This window comes from Mastomys coucha, unplaced genomic scaffold (assembly GCF_008632895.1).
Source record: "Mastomys coucha isolate ucsf_1 unplaced genomic scaffold, UCSF_Mcou_1 pScaffold20, whole genome shotgun sequence".
NCBI classification, from domain to species: domain Eukaryota; kingdom Metazoa; phylum Chordata; class Mammalia; order Rodentia; family Muridae; genus Mastomys; species Mastomys coucha.
Window position 1 is genome coordinate 116,111,877 of NW_022196903.1, and position 8,965 is coordinate 116,120,841.

The window sequence follows — 8,965 nt, forward strand, 5'->3', positions numbered from 1 at the left end:
TGTGAGCCATCATGTGGTTGCTGGGATTTGAACTCATGACCTCTGGAAGAGCAGTCAGAGCTCTTAACTGCTGAGCCATCTCTCTAGCCCTGGACTTACTACTTTGTCATGGTCAATGTCAGATTCCTGCCAAGCGGCACCCCAAAAGGCTCTCCACATCTCCCCCCTTTTAAATCAATAAACAAGCTTGAGCCTGTCTTAAGTTGTTCTCACAAGAATGCCTTCCTTACCTGTCTTCAAGACACGCACAGCTTATTTGTATTATATGAACAAACACTGCCTTTTAGTGTTTGTTATAAAGAAACATGGCCTTTCGGCACATGCCTCTGTCTTAGGTTGGTAAGGCTCTGTGCAGAATCTTACCTGTCCCTGGCTTGCCAGCCTGTTAAATTAATAACTCTGTCTGGGCTGTTCAATTGTTAGTTTCAAGCCACGTACTTTGGCCACCAATATGTTGATGTTGTTAAAGGCAAGCTTTAACAAGATGGGCAGGAATAAAAATATTCCCAGGACAAGAAAGCTTAGCATGATCAAACCATATATGCCATACTTGAAGCTTGATCAAGATGGAAATACTGACTTCAGGCCATGAATAATTTTATGAGCAATATCTGCATCATCAAAGCTCAGCAGAGTAGCATTCTTTAAATTCATAGTCTCACTAAGCAAACTTAAAACATCCAGAGAGGTATTGGAATTATGCCAAATACACTGCAAGTGTCTTTGAACTTTTTCCCAACTATAATGATTATCATTGTAAATTTTAGAAGTAACACAAATCCATTGGTATTTGGCATGGCACTCGAAATGGCTCCTTACTTTTAGACTCTGAACCTGTTCTCCAATAATTTGAAAAGTATCATAAAGAACATCAATTCATTGTTCCAAACTTCTGTCTAAATCCTCTTGAATACTCAGCACATTAGTAACATTTTTTGCTAAATGATTAACAAAAGTAGCTGTCTTAACTTCTTATGTCAAAGCAATTGCAGCAGCTAGCCATTAATGTAATTAAAGCTGTTATACCAGCAGCAATCAAGCCCATTACCTTCTTGTTTCTACTTAAAGCCTGACTCACTTCTTCTAGTACCTGCAAGCTTTTTTCAGAATACCAGGGTCCTGTAATATTCACAGGCAATAAAACAAAAACTGGTTGATAGATCACCTTAACAGACATGCCAGATTTCAACACACTAGCACAATTAGAAAGTGTATAATCAATACGACTTACATTAAATACTGTAGAACAAAAGTAATTTTAACACAACCAATTAATAAAAGATTAGGAGCTTTAACACAAATTAACATTTGTTTGAATTCCAGGTCCTGTCCCAATTTTATCTATTGGTAACATATCATAGAGAACTGCAGCTAACTTTCAAATACGTCTCTAAAAATGTCCAGAACCAGCCTTCCAAATGAAGAATGTTATTTCCAATATTGGATTGATTTCTAGACTAGTCCATGATCGAGTCAGAATAACTGGTCACATTAAAGGGAAGAGAAGAGTCACATAATTCTCTTTTTGATTAAGTTTTTGAAGGCAGTTTCCAGTCTCCATGTTCTCTGTCCAACAAGTTCTAAAAGCCTGAAGCAAGGCAGCTTGTCCACTCTGAGATATAAGCAAGCAAAGGTGGGTCAGGAGCATACTTGTCCAAAACAGCTCTGTCACTGTTTCTAGTCACCGTTGTCAGGGCACTCTGAAAGCTCACATCAGCATCATTCTTTGTCCCAACATCAGCATGTCTCACCAATCACCCTGGGGGCTAGCATGCTCCTTCAGCATCCTGAGGAAAAAGCACAAATATACCCTCTTCCCCATATTAAATACCTGGTCAGGACCATGCCATGAGCCAGTATGTGGATCCTTCCATTTCACCTAGGCATAAGTTGTAGGGTGCCATAGACACTCAGAGAGTTCCTTGGCATCCAAATTTCAATATTTTAAAATAAAAAGCATGATTTAAGTAAATTTGTGGTGTATTGGGATATAACTCCACCTTTTTTTTATTTTATGAAGATAGTTCCACAATACCTGTTTCTCAATACTTTGTCCTTGAGGACTATAAGGAATCCAAGAAAAATGGGCAATGTTAAATTGTCAACAAAACATCTCAAATGCTTGTAATAGCCAGTTGCATTATCTGTTTTAATCTGATTTGGAACACCAAGCATAGAAAAACAACATAGACAATGATTAATTACATTTTCAGTTGCAACTAGAAAGACTGAAAAGGTATCAATAGCCACATGTACATATTTTAATTTTCCAAAATTAGAAATATGAGTAATATCCATTTGCCATAATTGATTAGGTATAAGTCCTTGAGGATTAACACCATTATGTGGTACAGGTAGAAACTGAGGACATTTAGGGCAAGTCTTTACATTTTGACGTGCACATTCTCTAGAAATACCAAATTATTGTCTCAAGCTATTACTATTTTGATGATGTAAAGAATGAGAATGTATGGCTAACTATGTAAGGCCTATAATCTGCCTGGTATACAAATCTGCTGTGGCATTGCCCTCAGTAAAGGGTCCTGGCAATACAGTATGAGTTCTTAAATGTCCTATAAAATAAGGAACTGTATGTTCTCTTAAATTGAGTTGTGTTTGCATAAATAATTGCAAAACTTGAGAATTAGCAGTATCTAAAAAGGGAACAGTTTCAAGTAATTGTAAGCCTGTCTTTGCTTTGTATGATCGGATGGCTGAATGGCAGATTAGCATTCTCATATGACAATTGTGTAACAAAAAGAATTCCTGCTTGAGGGTCTCCAAAAATTCTACTAGCTGCTTTGAGCAGACTATCCACAAATTCCTGAAACAGTTCATTAGGAGCTTGTTTGATACCAGATAAACTCCCACTGAAATCTCTTTTCCAATCTTGGGGGCGTTAAATTTGCTTCTACCACTATATCCAACAAAGATTGTGTAAAAAGGGCAGCAGGCCCATACTGGCCACAGCTGTTTTTAACTTTTATTACTCTAGCAATCGTCTTAATTGCAAATATGGGTGAATTAAAAATCCTAAGTCTGTGATAGAACTGCAAACTGCAGTCCATGGAACACTGGCAGCTTAACCATAATTTTTAAGTTTCTTTTGTAACGCCAGAGCACAACCACAACTTTGGAAAGCAACACCCAATTTTAACAGTGTAAACAATCCATTCTCTTTAAAATCAACACCAAAAACATTACACTCATGTTACAAAGTTTTTAAGTGTCTCTCTACTTTTGAACTGCAGTTAGGGAGCCTGGGTCATTCTGAGACAGCAGCCCAGAGAACACCAGAACTTTGGAAAGCAAAACTCAACCTCCAACAAACAATCCAGTCTCTCCAAAAACACCAAGTGAATCAAACACCAAGTGAATCAAACACCAAGGGAATCAAACACCAAGGGAATCAAACACCAAGTGAATCAAACACCAAGGGAATCAAACGCCAAGGGAATCACTCCCATGCTATAAAGTTTGGCTGCCAGTTCCTGCACATGAACACATGATGATGCATCCTCGAATACCTCCTTAAAGAGACATTGCCCTAAATCCTATCTCTTATAAGTCTGGTTTCTAGGATAGGAGTTATATAAAATATAATTCCAATTTAGACATATCTTTAGAGACCTGTTTCTCTGAGTTGGCTCATGCCACATGTTGTAGTTCTGAATTACTCCAACCTGTTACCAGTTTTAAGCCAACTTTCTGTTACCAATGTTACAAATTTTTAATCATACCCAATAACTTATGAGCCAATAATCTATAACCAAGACATGCAGAACATATTTATACTTTTAAAACCAGTCAGAAACAAAAATGAAGTGGCTGCATACATTTACTTTTTAAACCAGACAAAATTCTTAATTTTTCTAGCTGTAATTTCAAGAGAGGGGCTCCTTGTTACCTGTTGGACCCAAATCACAGTCATAGAGGGTTTTTGTAGGAAAACCAGCCATCAGCTCCGTACCACAGAAGCCAAAAAGTCACAGCCCCTTTAAGAGCGACCTTTACAGACAATCAGCTCCTGGCCAGTCTTCTCCAGCCACACTAGACTCTTAACTACAGGCGCAGGACTCCAAAGGCCGATTGAGACCGTTTTTCATTTATTTTTTTTTCTTTTTCTTTTTTCTTTTGAAATGAGTTAAAGCTAAATCAAGGGCTAAACAACCAGCAGATAAAGTTTTAACCATTTCTTTCTTTTGAACATGAAACACAGAACAACAAACCATCAAACCACAAAAGGAAAACATAGACTTAACATAAAACAGTCAGTTTTGATGGACATGGACAGATTGGCAAGCCAAGGACAGACAATAGATAAAGAGGGAAGAGAATTAGATGTCCCAAAGGGACCCAGACATCCTACCTAAGGGCCCCAGAACCAAGCATTCCCTCCGGTGGGAGCCAGAGAGGGGGCAGGATGTCTTCTGACCTCCTCCTGTCCCTAGGAGAGCTCTGAAACAGCTTACATTCATTTTCCTTCTCTTTCGCCAAAGCATTCTCAGATAGTTGGAGACGACTGCTTTTCTCAAATCCGTACTCTCATGTCTTGGGTGTAAACTATCTCTAGTCAGGGTCCAAAGACTAAAAGCACCTATGAGAATTACCTTCACTTCTCTAGATTTTAGCATAGCTCTAAACACATACACAAAACACATTTTACCATTACCTTGTCCTTCTACAACATTTATTCACCGCTGGCCCAAATCTTCTTTACTTTCTTTTGCACGTGCTTCCAATTCCCGCAGTGTCCATCACTGTACCCCGCTTACTGGACCTCCAACGTTGGGGCGCCATCTGACCAAGCCTGCCCAGTCAACAGGTTCTCCAGCGCACGAGTGAGGATTAAAAGTAAATAAATAAGTAAATAAATAAATGACAGACAATATTGTAGCATGACCCCAGTCAGTTCTGAGACTGAAGGCAGGTTTAATTTTTCCCAGTCCACATTTATATCATTTTAATTACATGCAGGTATTAAGGTGATAGCTGTTTCTAAGGATGATCAAGATATCTGAGCCTACTTCATTGTTCTACCCTAAAACCGGATCCTTACCTCCTTGTCCTTGGCCAATGTCAGATCCCTGCTAAGCGGCACCCCAAAAGGCTCTCCACACACTCCAATGGGAGATGGGGGTGTGCTGCCACTAAAGAACCGCTGAAGAGACTGGAGAACTGGCAGCATCCTGTGGGTACTGCAGGCATCGTGGTGGGTGCTGCAGGCATCGTGGTGGGTGCTGCAGGCATCGTGGTGGGTGCTGCAGGCATCGTGGTGGGTGCTGCAGGCATCCTGCTGGGTACTGCATGATGACTTCTTTTACGGAGGAAGGCCTGGGTGGAGAGGAGAGGGGAAATGTGGTAGGGAGGTAAAGTCAATGAATAAATAAACTTTAAAGGTTTCTATGAAAATGAGGTAAGTGGCATGTTCACAGGTTATCACCCTTTGGGGTACCTCCTTGGGGTTACCTCCCTCACAGTCTCCTAAGAAAGGCCACAAAGCAGGGGGAGTCAAAACTTCAGTGTAAACAGCGGTACGAGGCCGAGGTCTTGGAGGATGGTACACGGGGGTTTGAAAATGCTCTGGTGTCTTAGTTCTTGATATGGCAGGAGCCTGCATGTCTGTAGCCTGAGAATTAACCACAGAGGGCACCGTGATCATCGGGGACACAGCTTCCAAGATATAGCCGTGGCTTTCTTGCTTACCTCATACCGAACTCCTTTTTGAGACTTCTCAAGGTCCACCCATGGTTGATCTTATGGTGCTTTGTCATTTGAGACATTCTACATAGTATTTTTTTTTAATTAAAAAAGAATATGGTTTTATTTATGCATTTTGGGAAGCTTTTTTGGAAAGTCAGAGTCTTGATATGTAGCTCTGTCTGTCCTCACAGTCATTATGTAGCTCAAGCTGGCCTCAGACTCACAGCAATCTTCCTGCTTTAGCCTCCCATGTACTGAGACAACAAGTGTGTACCACCACATTGTTTATGTCCTTTTATATATATATATATATATTTTATTAGATGTTTTCTTTATTTACAATATCTCCTTTCCCAGGTTCCCCTCCAAAAGAAAAAAGAAAAAGAAAATAAAATAAGAAAAAAAATTTAAAAAACCCCAAAACTAAAACAATCCCCTGTTCCTTCCCCCCTCCCCCTGCTCACCACCCCACCCTCTCCCACTTCCTGGCCCTGGCATTCCCCGACACTGGAACATAGAACCTTCACAGGGCCAAGGTCCTCTCCTCCCATTGATGACCGACTTGGCCATCCTCTACTATACACATGCTGCTGGAGCCATGAGTCCCCCCATGTGTACTCTTTGGTTAGAGTTTAGTCCCTGGGAGCTCTGAGAGTCCTTCTTAAAGTCCTCTATCATCATCATGAGAAGTGATTTCAGATCTGCATCTTGCTTTTCTGGTGTGATGATGTATCCAGGGCTTGCTATGGTGGGAGAACTGGGTTCTGATAATGCCAAGTAGCCTTGGTTTCTGTTGCTCATGTTCTTGCCCTTGCCTCTTGCCATCTGGCTATCTCTAGGGTTAGCTGGTCTTGCTGTCTCTGACTGTGGCTTGTTCCTCTTGCAAGCTTGTGTGTCAGCACTTTTGGGAGACCAGCTCTCTCCTGGTGGGACCTGGGTATGGAGAGCTGTGACACAGGGTCAGCTCTGAGCACAGATGGAAACCGAAGCCTCTACTTAGTATTATTAATGTTTCCCCTACCCCCACCCCAGATGAGGTTTCTCTGTAACAAGCTCTGGCTGTCCTGGAACTTGCTTTGTAGACCAGGCTGGCCTTGAACTCAAAAATCCACCTGACTTTGCCTCCCAAGTGCTAGGATTAAAAGCATGCACTATCACTGCCCGACCCTAATTTTTTTTTTAAGATTTATTTTATTTATTTTATGTGTATGAGTACACTGTAGCTGTATAGATGGCCATGAGATAACCATGTGTGTGGCTGCTAGGAATTGACCTCTGCAGGCCCTGCTCGCTCCTGCCCAGCTCACTCCGGTGTAATTCACTGTAGCTGTCTTTAGACGCACCAGAAGAGGGCGTCAGATCTCATTACGAGTAGTTGTGAGCCACCATGTGGTTGCTGGGATCCCAACTCAAGACCTTAGGAAGAGCAGTCAGTGCTCTTATCCGCTGAGCCATCTCGCCAGCCCCCTAATTTTTTTTAAAAAGAGATTTATATGAGTGCTTACTTCCCTGTATGTATGAGCACCACATATATATATATATATCTGGTGTCCAAGAAGACAAGAATAGGGTGCCCAGATCTTGTTCTAACCAGGCGGTGGTGGCACTCGCCTTTAATCCCAGCACTTGGGAAGCAGAGGCAGGCGGATTTCTGAGTTCGAGGCCAGCCTGGTCTACAGACTGAGTTCCAGGACAACCAGGGCCACACAGACAAACCCTGTCTGGAAAATTATTCTTTTTGAGACAGGGTCTCTCATATAGAAAGATGTGGCTGGCCAGGAACTCTCTATGTAGACCAGGCTATCCTCAAACTCAGAGATTTGCCCTCCTCTGTCTCCTGAATGCTAAGATTAAAAGCATGTGCCACCACTATATCTGGTTCCCCTAATTTTTCTTTTCTTTTCTTTCTTTCTTTTTTTTTTTTTTTTTTTTTTTTTTGGTTTTTCTTTTCGAGTCAGGGTTTCTCTGTATAGCCCTGCTGTCCTGGGACTTACTTTGTAGACCAAGCTGGCCTTGATAATTTTTCTTTTTTTTTAAAAAAAATTACATTTATATGTGTGTGAGTGCATGAGTGCACAGGTCTTACATAGTATGGATATGGAGAACAGAGGATAATTTGCAAGAGTAATTCTTTCCTATCACATGGGTGCTGGGGATTAAATTCAGCTTGCCAGGTTTAGTGGCAAGCACCTTCACCTAAGGAGCCCTGTTAATGTTTAGTTTTTAATTAGTATGTAAAACTATGGATTTCTTTAGGATTTTTCCATTAATGTATTCACTTTACATCCCAATTCCAGTCCCCCACTGCCTCCCAGCCCTCCCTCAGCCCCTCCCCTAGCTCCCCCTCCCCTTCACCTCTAAGAAGGGGGAGCCCCCCCCCATACTTACCCACCTTGGCACTTCAAGTCACTGCAGGACTTGGTATATCCTCTCCTGCTGAGGCCAGATAGGACAACCCAGTTAAGGGAACCACAGGCAGGTTACAGGGTCAGGGTAAGTCTCAGCTGTTGGGAGACTTGCATAAATATCAAGCTGCACATCTGCTACACGTGTGCGGGGGCCTAGGTCCAACCCTTGTATGCTCTTTGGTTGGTGTTCAGTCTCTGGGAGCCCCCAAGGGTCCAACTTCGTTGACTCTGTTGGTCTTCTTGTAGAGTCCCTATTGCCTCCAAAGCCTTCCCCCAACTCTTCCACAAGACTTCCTAAGCTCTGCCTGATGTTTGGCTTTGGGTCCCTGCATCTGTTTTCGTTGGCTGCTGGGTGGAGCCTTCTAGAGGGTGGTTGTACTAGGCTCCTGTCTGCAAGCATGACAGAGCATCACTAATAGTGTCAGGGATGGGATCTCAGTCCAGCCATTGGTTGGCGAACCTTAGGATATTTTCAAACATACATATTGTGTTTTGCTTATAGTCTGACTTCTCATTTACCCTTCCTTGGGCCACTTTCCACTTTCCTTGGTCTCCTTCCTGCTGGTCCCTTGTGCTTCAGAGGTGTTTTAGGGGGATTGGAGAGATGGTTCAGGGCCCAAGTTTGGTTCCCAAACACTCACATTGTGTGGCTACATCCTGGATTTAACTCCAGCTCCAGAAGGTTCTGATAGCTTCAATTGACTCTGGTCTCCATAGACACCTGTACTCATGTACACTTTTGAGGTAGAGAAAGGCAGATTTTCAAGAGTTCAAGGTCAGCCTGGTCTATATAGCAAGCCCAGGCCAGCCAGGGCTGCACAGTGAGACCCTGCTTTAAAATAAATAATAAATAA